Genomic DNA, 12871 nt, shown 5'->3' with positions numbered 1-12871 from the left:
TCTGGATACATTGTGTTTGAGATGTTTATTATACATTTAAATGGAAATATTGAGTAGCAACCAGAGATATAAGAGTATGACATTCAAGGCAGATTATAGACATACATTTGGGAATTATCAGCATACAGGAAATATAAATGATGTTAAATGCTTAAAGACTTGAAGATATTATTGGGACTGAGTTTTCTGTTTTTGTGTGGGGTGGGGATGAATCTTAGTTCCCCAACCAGGGATTGAACCCGGGCCCAGGCAGTGAAAGCCTGGAATCCTAAGCACTGTGCCACCAGGGAACTCCCTGGGAATTTTATAGAGTAGTTGAGGATTGAATCTGGGGGCACTTCAGCTTTTAAAATTTGAGGAGATTTCTTTAAAAAAAAACTAGCAAAGAGAAATATGAAAAGTGGCTAGTGAAGTAAAGCAATTGTTTAAAGAATACACAGTAATAAATCATGTCAAACTCAGCTGATAGATCAATTAAAATAAATATTGAGTAGTGATCATAGAAGTTGGTCAAATGAAAGTTATCAGAGACCTTGACAGGAAGGTCATTAAATAGGAAAGAAGGATTCAGAGATAGAACTCTTCACGTTTTTTGCTAGGGAGACTGGAACTCATAAATGAACTAGTGTATTAATTTATGTATATAAATAGAAGGACTTAATTAAATAATTGTACTTATAATCAATTTATGATAATTCTGACAGAATACTATATTGTGTTTTCTAGACAAGATACAGGGATTAATATTTTAATCTTACCAAGGTAGCTTTGGAACATTCATATTAAATCTTTCCCCTGATCCCCCCTACTGCACTCATTTTCTAGCTAAGTTACTATTATTTAACTACATTGACATGTCATCTTTGTGAAGATTAAAAAAAACAATAGCACATTGTCCCAACTTCATAGTGCTTGCCTAAGGTTGAATCTTAATCAAAATATTAGAAAATGTTCCTCTCTCCTATGCTCCCCACCTCCATGCTGACACGTTTAAGAAAAATAACAGTATAATACAGCCTCCACCATAAACACAAGGTATCACTAGAGATATTTGAAGCCTGTGATGTGCTGAGGGTAACTATAGCAATAATAATCTTCATTCCCAGTCCAATTGCTGACTCTAATATCATAATCTCCCACACTAAAACCCTTACAGAAGTAAAGGTGTGATCATCTCCAAGCATAAACATAATTGACCTCAGTATCTAGGGCCCCATAAAGCATGTCCAGTGTTCAAGAAATAATTACAAAGGCCACAAAAAAGACAAGAGAAAACACATTCTGAAAAGACAAATAAATTTACATACTTAGGCTCAGATATGACACAAATGTTGTAACTATAGGCATTTAAAATAACTATGATTATTAAGTCACAGCTGCTCATGAAAAAGGTAGACAACGTGTAAGTCAAGGTTGGTAACTTATACAGAAAAATAAAAAAACTATAAGAAATAATCAAATGGAAATGCTAGAAATCAAAATCATAGCAACTAAAATGAAGAATGCCTTTTTCAAGCATATCAGATGACTCAAAAGAGTCAAAGAATGAATCAGTGATAGCAGGACAATAGAAATTACCAAAATTGAAAAGCAAAAAAGAAAAAAAATATGTTAAAAAAAGCAATCAAAGAGAATGTAAAATAGTTAAACATATACATAATCCCAGATTATTTTAAATACGTCTATTGGAAACCAAGAGCACACTGGGGTTTTTTTGGGGGGAGGGGGCAGAGAGAAAGAGAGGGAAGGGAGAGAGAAAAAGAAGCAGAATCATGCTTAATTAGACCAAGATAAGGCAAAAAACGGAATGATACAAATCAAAACCAGCTATAAACAGGGTACATTTTAATCCAACCATGTAAATATATATATATATATATATATATATACACACACACACACACACACACACTCACTTTAATGTGACTGTCTAAACTATCAGTTAAAAGATGAGGATCATCAGGTTAGGTAGAAAATTCAAGTCCCCTGCTATCTACAAGAAACCCATTTTAAATAATAAGATATAGAAAGGCTAAAGTAAAAGGATGTTCTAAAGCCAAAACAATGAGAACATGTCAATGGAGATAGTAACAAACATGAAGAAGGTCTCAATAGCCGAAGCAGGAACAATTTGAGAAAAAATAAATAATGTGTTATTGGATTACAACACAAAGTATAAAATGAATATCCATGTAAATAAATAAATAAATGGAGGAGGGAGGACAAACCAATCTTACAGAATTTCAGATGATATATGTAGATCTCCCCTAAGTTTAATCCACCTACTCCCAACCTTAGGTATGGACTGGACTTAGTGACTTGTTTCCAAAGAATGGAATGTGGAAAATGGAAAAATCATACTAAGAGGATACTATGAAAAACCCTATACCTATAAATTTGATCATTTAAATAAAATTCAGTTCTTTAAAAGACACCAAACTGTGAAAAACTCACTAAAGAATAATTAGAATACCTGAATAGTGAGAATGAGGGAGAGAGGAAAAGGGGATGAGGGGGTTGGGGGTGAGGAAGAGAGAGAGAGAGAGAGAGAGAGAGAGGGAGGGAGAGAGAGAGAGGGAGAGGGAGAGAGGGAGAGAGAGAGAGAGAGAGAACCATATCATATTACTGGTAAAATGCACACACAAACACACAGCTATTCAAAGAAAGAGATTATATCTATATATAACTTACACACACACACATATAGATAGATGATTGATAGATATAGATAGATAGATAGAAAGATAGATAGATAGATAGATTGAAGGTTATAAGTAATTGAATGTGTTGTTAACCACCCGCCAACAAAGAAAACCCTAGGTGCGGATGATTTCACTAGCAAATTCTACCAGACACTTAGGAAAGAAATAATACCAATTCTACAAAATCACTTGCAGAAACGTAAAAAATAGGGAATGCTTCCTAACTCATTTTATGAAGCCAGCAAAATAGTACAGTCATTTTAGTTAAAGTATGGTTGCATTTTAAAGTTAAATACACTTAAAATATGACTCAGGTATTCCATTCTTAGAAACTACCAAAAGAAAAGACGGCATGTATCCACATGTTGGCTTTTAATGATTGCTCTAAGGAGCATTCATTATTCATAATTGTCCCAAATCTGGAAAAACCACATGATCATCAACTGGTAAATGGATAAACAAATCTAAACAAATTGGTTTACACACACAGACGTGTGTGTGTGTGTGTGTGTGTGTGTGTGTGTGTGTGTACACTTGAATACTATTCATCAATAAAATACAGAAAAGTACTAAGAATTTTATAGTGTCCAGCCTTACATTTAGATCTTTTATTCATTTTGTGTTTATTTTTGTGTATGGTGTTAGAGAGTGTTCTAATTTCATTCTTTTACATGTAGCTGTCCAGTTTTCCCAGCACCACTTATTGAAGAAGCTGTCTTTTTTCCATTGTATATTCTTGCCTCCTTTGTCATAGGTTAGTTGACCATACGTGAGTGGGTTTATCTCTGGGCTTTCTATGTTCCAAATCATCATTTTCAAAAACAAACTTGCATCTAACCATTCCCCACAACAAAAATTTCTGCCAAGTCAGGCCCAGTTTTGTGAAACAAGGAACGATTGTTTGCCCCAGCTGAAGCCACATTCACAAAAACCTAGTAATGAAAGGAAAATAAAGAGTGTTTGTGGAAGTCTTCAAACCATTCGTTACTGGAGCTAAGAGGCCTCTTTCATTTCCATTGACTTAAATTTCTGGCAAGTCTAGATAAGTATGTTTAGAAATAACTTTTGTCACATAATTTGATGTTGGTGTTCAGTCTGTAAAAAATAGGGAAGGGAAGAACTTTGTATGGGTTCAAAATTGAGTATCAAATTGTGTGTCTCCAAAAAAACATTTTAGAATTTGTTTCTGAAGGCTTTATGTTAAAACTTAGTGAACAGTCAGATGTAGAAGGATATGCCCACATATTACCAGACCTGTTTTGTGTGATGATGTCTCCATAATATTTAGGGTATAAGGAAGTGCAAGAAGTGAATCTATTCATCACCAAAAGCTTGTTATCTGAATTATGTATATTTGCCTGTACATCACTTTTAAGTATGTTTAAAGAGTGTTTCTTCTCTAATTTAAAATTGTATTTTGTTACTTCTCTCAAAACATACTTATTGGGCATCTGCCGTGTGTAAAGGTCTGTCCTAGGTACTGATCACATAGCAGAGGACAAAAGTGACACAGCTCCCCACCTATGAGACCTATTATTCTAATGGAGATGAAAAGTTCTTATTTTTAAAACTCTATAAAACAAATATACAATTACAACATGGAATAAGTCCTAGGAAACAATATACTGTGAGAGAGTGGAACTGACAACACAAAGCTTTGTGAAATGAACAGAAGACCTTGCTGCAACTTTGTGGTTGAGTTTGGTGTTGTGTGCAGGTGTTAGCAAAGAAAGCGAGAATGGCATTGGTGGAGATGTTGAAGCAAGTTTCTAAGCTGACCTTAGCAGTTTAGAGAAGCTCAAAGAACTCCTTGGGGCTGAAATATAGGAACAAAAAATAGATCAGTCCAAGGTGAGTTTGGAAAGATAAAAGGTAACATGCCTGGTAGAGCATTACAAAACTGTGGTAAAGGAAGAAGAGCCTAAAAGAAATGGGTAGCATGTCACACACATTTGACTACACAGGCCAAATTGTTGTTCACTATTTCCCAATTATCTCACAGCTTTTTTTTACAGCTTATTTGCTTGAATGAGGGCTTTTGATTATGTCTTTTGGCTTCTTCCCTTAGACCCTGCCCTTTTTGTTTTGTTTTGTTTTCTGAGTATCATTATAAACATATCTGATTTTATATATGTAGTATATTTTAATCAATTGCAATAACTATTCTTGTTTGATATTCAAATTGTTCCATCTTTGGCCAATAGGAAGAATCTTAAATTTGGCTCTATGTCACCTTGATATGACTCCCATTAGTCTCACACTTATTCACTTGCTTTCTGGAGTAACAAAGTGCCCAAACCAGGAATCTACTATTCTTCCAAGTAGCATTAGTTTTTGAGACTACCATCTGAGTCCTAAGTGGGGTCATTGCTACTGTATTATTACTGTTTCTAGGTCTTTTCAGGGATATATTTTTATATTGACATTTCCAATCCAAATGTAGCATGATAGAAATTTTTTTTTCAAATTTTCCTTTTTTAAAAATATTGGAGAATAGTTGATTTACAATGTTATGTTTCAGGTGTACAGCAAAGTGAATCAGTTACACATATACGTATACAGTAAGTCCCCTACATACGAACGAGTTCCGTTCCAAGGGCGCATTCCGTTCGTAAGTCCAATTTGTTCCTAAGTTCCTAAGTCCAACTTGTTCATAAGTCCAACAAAGTTAGCCTAGGTACCCAACTAACACAATCGGCTATATAGTAGTGTACTGTAATAGGTTTATAATGCTTTTCACACAAATAATACATAAAAACAAACAAAAAATAAAGAGAACATTTTAAATCTTACAGTACAGTACCTTGAAAAGTACAGTAGTACAATACAACAGCTGGCATACAGGAACTGGCATCGAGGGAACAGGCAAGAAGAGCTACTGACTGGAGGAGGGTGAGGAGATGGGAGATGGTAGAGCTGAAGGATTGTCAGCAATAGGAGATGGAGGACAAGCTGCAATTTCACTCACGCCTGACGTTGATGGAACATATGTTCGCATCTTTGAAAGTTTGCAGCTTGAAGGATCGTATGTAGGGGACTTACTGTATTCACTCTTTTTTAGATGTTTTTCCCATATAGACCATTACAGAGTATTGGGTAGAGTTCCCTGTGCTATGCAGTAGGTTCTTATTAGTTATCTATTTAATTTTCTTGATTTTATATTTGTTTCTCTTTTTTCTAATACAACATGAGCTCCAAATAACGCACTGAAATTCTTAAAAACTACTCAGTCTACTGATGGAAATGTGGTTATCTTCCTGGGGGTAACACTGCCCCCTCCCTCAGGCTGCATTTGTAAAAGCAGAAGGACATCTTTTGTTGATATGTGATGGGAGGTGGTGCTGCTGGTATATAACTTCCAGAGGGTCAAGGATAATGAACCCTGAAAAGTACCATACATTTTTACACAACGAAGAATTGCTCAGCCTAAAATGCTAATAACACATCTGTAAAGAAATACATAGAAGCAGAGAGGGATTTACCAGAAAGCTAAGGAGACTTAATCTTCAGGGCCTCTCACTTGCAGTAGTTCCTTGATAGGTTCTAGGAGTACTCTAGCATCCCAGAAACATATTCACATGGTCACATATTCCTTTTTAAATTAGCTGTAGTAAAGTATTTTAACTGAAATTGATGAAGACCTCCTCTCCTTCCACTCTGGCTTTGACTTCCCACTCACACTTACCTTTACCTTTGGTGGCATTGAAGTGGCTACAAGGGATTTTTTTAATGTGGATGTGGTTGGCTTTTGTTTAGTGGTACATACGTATGTGGTTTGTTATTACCAAGTAAAGTTTGATTGTTGCTAGCAGTCCAGTATAAGTACAGCTTCCTGTAGCTCTCCTCAATGCATCTTGAAGAAAAGTTGTATTCTCTTATAAATATGCCCTATGGTACCTATCTCCATACTTAAATAGGTAGGAGAGAAGATTCAAAGCTAGTCTATCCAATCTTCCAATCGTGGTATGGTTCAAAGTGTAATTGGCATATTTGGTTTTTATGGATTCTAAGTCAAAAATAACAGTTCTATCCTTGGAGGAAATTATCAAGATATTTTAAGTTCTATTTGTGGGGTGTGTGTGTGTGTGTGTTTTCTTTTTTGATACTACTTGTAAAAACTAAAATATATACAAATTCTTGTGCTTGAAAGACTCAATATAGTGGTATTTAAATATCCAGTGTATTTGGGTGTGAAATAACATGATTTATGCTTCAAAACTATTAACAGTAAAAAAAAAAAATTTTGCCCAAACATGCCAGAGGGAAGATTAAATTATTTTCTATCCTCTTTCATGGAATATTATTACAAAATTCTTGTCAAATGAAGAAAGAAAAAAATACAGTAGAGGTATATCATGTACTTAATTAAATCAAAAATAGATTTGGTGGTATTTGTCAATGTGTTGAAATTTTGAGTTTCTGTTAATCATTTTTCATTTTAAGTAAATATTATATCATACTTAATTTCGTATATTATTTTCTTAAAGACCTCATACTCTCAATTGCATAATCTCAGGCTCTATAAAACCTGAATCTTTCTTCATATAGAAAGAAATAGAAAGCCCTGTGCACTAGTCCAGTGACAAATGGTGATTTGTACTGGTTTGGTGATAACAGAGACATGGATAATTCAGAGATACCTGGTAGATAAAATATACTATACTTTGGAAACTAGATTCAGTGATGTCACAAAATACTATTAAAGAAAAAATTACATTTGAACCAACTCTCCAGTTTTTTACACACCATTATTTTTCCTCATAGGATTGGCCACCTTTTCACACATTATGTTTTTAATTCCTAACAATGTTTGTAAATATTTTGGTTAGACATCATTGTCCTTGAGTTATAAGGAAAAAGACAAAAAAAGTTTAGAAGACTGACTCCCAAAGTTCTTGACCTTAGTGTTATCAATATAATCTTGATCTTTTCTTTTCCTTGCTTAGCTGTTCTACAAAGATTTATTCAGAGCTATAATACAATGGTTAAATTTCTCAATCAAAAATGTCTCTATCAAAAGCAAGAAGAGGAATAGCTGAGGCTAGAAACTTTGTGGTCTAAACTTAGAATCAGAATAAGTAGGTAAATCTCTCATTGTGTGTGTGTGTGTGTGTGTGTGTGTGTGTGTGTGTGTGTGTGTGTATTTACCTGAAATCCAATGGTAAAAATAAAGAATTTGTCTTTCATTTCAGGCAAAGTTCTTTTTTTTTGTAAAGAAATCCCAGTGATTTATATTGTCTCTTTTTTTTTAGTAAATTTATTTTATTTATTTATTTTTGGCTGTGTTGGGTCTTCGTTGCTGCATGCAGGCTTTCTCTAGTTGCAGCGAGTGGGGGCTACTCTTCATTGTGGTGCACAGGCTTCTCACTGCGGTGGCTTCTCTTGTGCGGAGCATGGGCTGTAGGCACGCGGGCTTCAGTAGTTGTGGCTCGCGGGCTCCAGAGCACAACCTCAGTAGTTGTGACTCACGGGCTAGTTGCTCTGTGGAATGTGGCATCTTCCCGGACCAGGGCTCAAACCCGTGTCCCCTGCATTGGCAGGTGGATTCTAAACCACTGCGCTATCAGGGAAGCCCTAAAGTTCTTTTTTCAACAAGATAAATAAATAAATCAAAATACTATATAAAAGGCCAATTCCTTAATATTTTACTTGTTAATATTTTACTTGTTTGCCTTAATCTTTTGTTTTCTAATACATACTCAATGTCAACTGCCAGAGGTGAAGCAAGCTTTTGATATTTCCCTTTAAACTTTCCCTGTTAGACTTGGTCACTGAAAATCCCCTGAAATTGTGGTTTGTACAACTGATCATGTTTCTGTACATTATTATCCCTGTTATTTATATTTCTCTAGTCAAGCACTCTCCACTCTCCCTCTCTGCCCTAGCTTCTTTCAAATATGTGTTCAATTTCCTTTTCTAAGCACTGGCCCTAGAACCATATCATTTACAGATATTATCAAGTTGACTCTCAAAAGCCAGAGCAATTCCAAGTCAGCATTTAAGTTGGAGCCCTATGGTGATAATTCATGTGTTATAAGAAACTGTGCAGGGGTTTCAATAGGTTGTACACTGCCTTCCAAACCCCTGGTGACCCAGTATAGGAACAGAGAATAAGGCAGTGCTGTGCCTCACTTTGCCCTCATGGTGCACAGATGGAATGTTTGTAAACCATGTCCTTTGTCGAACATAATAAAAGAGTGGTTTCCAGAAAAGAAAAACTATTGTAATTTGTTTGGTAAAGTGGATAATTTGTCTATAAAACACCTAACCACCTACCCATTTTTCTTGCCTGTATATTTCAAAACTTTGTATACTATATCCCTCTGCCTCTTTGGAAGCCTCATTTCCAGACTTACCACTATTCTTTCTGGCAACTATAATTTCTTCATTTCTTTTCTTTCTTTCCAGTTGAAAGACTTTATATATCTCTCAAACCTGGTACATTTACTCCATTTTCACTGCTACTTTCTTTGGCCAAATTGCCACATTCTTTTCCTGGAATACTGAAATTACATTTGAGCTGGTCTTTCTGCATATACCTTTTCTCCTTCTTATTTCCTACCCCTAGTATTCCCCAAAGTGTGGCCATAAGTGATCTTTATACAGGTTGAATCTTTTGCACCCTGTTTAAATATGACTTTTCATTAAAGTTGAAATCCCAAAGCTTGCCAGCTCATCTCAAGCTACTCTTCCTCTTATTCTTTGCACTCTACCCAAATTGGCTCTTTTCAGTTCCTGTGATGAATTCCCGCCCCCCCCCCCCCCGTTTTATGTTACCAAATAAGTTCACTCTCATATCTCGAAGCTTGGTTTAATTGTCACATGTTCAAAGAGGTCTTAAATGATAAATCAGATTGGGTTGTATACCCCTCTGTTATTTCATAATACTTTGTATTTTTTTCCTAACAACCTCAGTTTCTAGATTGTATATACATTACTATTGTGGTTAAATAGTAAATTGAAAAATTGGTTTTATAATGTCTACCACCTTGGCTAAAATAAAAGCTTAAAGAGAGCAGGCATTGTATCTATCTTGTTTAACACTAAATCTCCAATAGTTCACAATTCCTTTCATACAGTAAGAGTTTAATAAGTCTTTGTTGAATGAAAAAAAAATAAATAAATGAATTATCTCATTCCAGAACTGAAGGCTTTTGATGATATCCTTTTCAAAATTCTCTTGTAACTTGACTTCTGGTGAGCTCCATCTTCCTGAATTTGCTTCTATATGTTTATTTCTCTTTATCATTTTAATGTATTTATTTTCCTTATTTAAGCCTTTAAATAGATAATTATTGCTTGGGTGTTTTTTGTTTTCTATTTCTCTGAAGATTAAGACTTGGCTTCCTTTGTCTATCCAAGTTATGCCCTACTGGAGAACTCCTCCATTTTCATTGCCTCAACTACCACGTAATTTATTGGAAAAAATGGAATCATACTGGTCCTGTGGTTCAGCCACTTATTTAATGTTTGACTCTTCTTCACTGCCAAACAAATGTTCATTAAACTAAAGTTAGATATCTTTAAGATTGGGAATATCCTTTATTTTGAAGCAAACAATCACAATTTCAGGCAGTCTGAATGGTCAAAAAAAAAATTAAGGCCACTAAATTCCATCTCATTGTAGTTTCCATATACATAGGCATACACACATAGAGTCTTAATATTTGAATATAGTTATCATGACCCATGGGTGTTTTGTTATTTTAACCAGTTCTTATATGCTGTGGTTTTATGTTTTCTCATGGCTCTTTTCATTTGCCTTTGTCTCTGGCCCTCCTAATATAGGGTAACTATTGTGGAAAGTAATATTCCGGACCTGGTCTATCCAATTATACTTCTGCTACCTATAACTACACTGTCAATTTTATTCATCGCAATCAAGAAATCTTTGCTATTAAATATCACAAACTGTGATATATTTTTTCTGTATGTGATATATTTATTAAGGGCTCTGTCAGTTCTTCCATGTGCAGATAGAATAATCCCAAACACAATAAATTCTGTGCCTAATATATTATCTTTTTAAAGCTGTTTCATCATAATCTCACTCTTGTCTTCAGTTAATGGAATCATAATTTGACATAATTATATTAGTTATTAGATATAATTACTCAGAAAAATTTACTGTTGAGTCCACATTGTTATAGGATCGATACATACTGATATTTTATATAGCTCATTATAATAGTTATATTTTCAATTTTTTTTGTTCTTTCATTCTGACTCTTAGAAATTTCTCTTCCCTTGTTGGAGATTCCCTCCTTATTTACTTTGTATTCACAAAATATTTCACATTATACTAATCTACAAACACTTTGATACATAGTATTTCTATTATTTTTACTATTAAATATAACCAAATACTATATAACCAGATACTTCAAGTTATACAAGGAAACTAGCAACAAATAATACAACCACAAAAGAACCTTAGCCACAACCTTTCATGAAGAAAATAAAATATTTGAGGAAATGATGTACACATATATGAAATTTTAAGAGAAGCTAAGCAAGTACTCAAATTGTAGCCCAATCTCTCTGAAACTGCAGCTTTGAAGAAGAAATTAACAGTGTAGACCTTAGAGCCACACTGTCCAAGTCAAATCTAGCTTAGAATTTCCTCATCCAGTATTGTTATATGGATTAGAAGAGTTAGCGTATGTAAATTACTTACAATATTGAACGACACAGAATATTCAGCTATTACTTCATCTAAAACACTCCCAGCCATGTGGAGAACATGAAATAAATATTGTTAAATGACTAAATCAAAGAATGAACAGAATTGATATGATTATTCCATGAGGACATTTTAGAGAAGGAAAGTCTTGTTCATCATTACTCTATTATAATTTTTACAATGAGAAATACAACGTGTAGGAAGGGCATGAATCACAGATATCATATAAATTAAACTTCAAATATCTAATTTTATGGTATCAGAAATCACGTGCAGAATAAAATCATTAGTTTTACTTAAAAATGCCTTTCTTAATTTTTCCAAACTGTTAATTAAACCAATTCTACTTTTAATATTATCGAATGATCCCCCAGTTCCTTTTGGCAATTGATACCTCACTCAGCCATCCATGCTTTCTAAATCAAACTTCAACTTTCTTCTACATTATTAATGCTAAAATTATGCCATAGGGAAATGAATGAAGAGGTTACAGTAGAAATGAAGATTGTTTAGTCAGCTGTTTATAAGTACATCTGGTGTAAAGACTAAATAAATCTTAAACCCTGAAGCAGCATAATGAAAATAGAAACTCTTGGACAAAAACTGTCCATTTTTGTATACATTTATCTAAAAACTATTTCTAGACAGAATATTTTACAGGACATTCCTCCAAAGTATTTTCTACGTTTTCTCATTTTAGAATTCAAATGTTACCTATTTTTTCTCTTTTCCTGAGATTTTTCCAGGGAGGTTTGTGTACATTAAAATTTTTAAGAAAATAAAATATAACGAGATTTTAAAAGAATAGAGTTCAATATCATTACTTCCCTTAGGTAGTAGTAAAAAAAGGTGTATGTTATTTTTATGTTCATGGAATTATTGATGAATTTATTGTGTTAAGTATATTCATTGTTTATTAACATGGTAGATATCAGGGGGTATAAAAGAAGTATCCTGCCATATTTTTAGAATATTGGTGTTTTAGATTCTTTGAAAGAATGGCCAATATAATTAGCATAACCATGTGATTTTTTTGTTCAAACTATGACAATATTTAAAGTAAAAATGGGCATGATTAATAATTTTGCCAGAATAGATAATAGATACTCTAGACCAGGTGAGGTAATTGGTCAGTAAATATGTTCGTGTTAAAATAATAGTACTACTTCAGAAGGGTACACTTTTTAGGAGTTTACTAAACAGGTTAAATGGCCCCATGCTAAATAAGCAAATCTCAGGGTCATGTGGGACATGAGGAAACATCTTGGCCAACTCCCCATTAGGATATTTGGATGTACTCCATAATACTTCCTAAAGTTCAAATTTGAGTGGCACAAGTGACAAGAAACTCAGTGTCTTTTAATATATTGCATTATAAGACAGCTCTAATTGATTATAAAGGCATTTAATATTTTTACCCCAAGTCTGCCTTATTCTAACACTTACCTGTTTGTTCTAAGTTTTTTTTCAGAGTTCAGATAAAATC

The sequence above is a fragment of the Tursiops truncatus genome, chromosome 14 (genome assembly GCF_011762595.2).
Source record: "Tursiops truncatus isolate mTurTru1 chromosome 14, mTurTru1.mat.Y, whole genome shotgun sequence".
NCBI classification, from domain to species: domain Eukaryota; kingdom Metazoa; phylum Chordata; class Mammalia; order Artiodactyla; family Delphinidae; genus Tursiops; species Tursiops truncatus.
The sequence above is the reverse complement of the archived record's forward strand: the minus strand, read 5'-3'. Positions refer to the sequence as shown.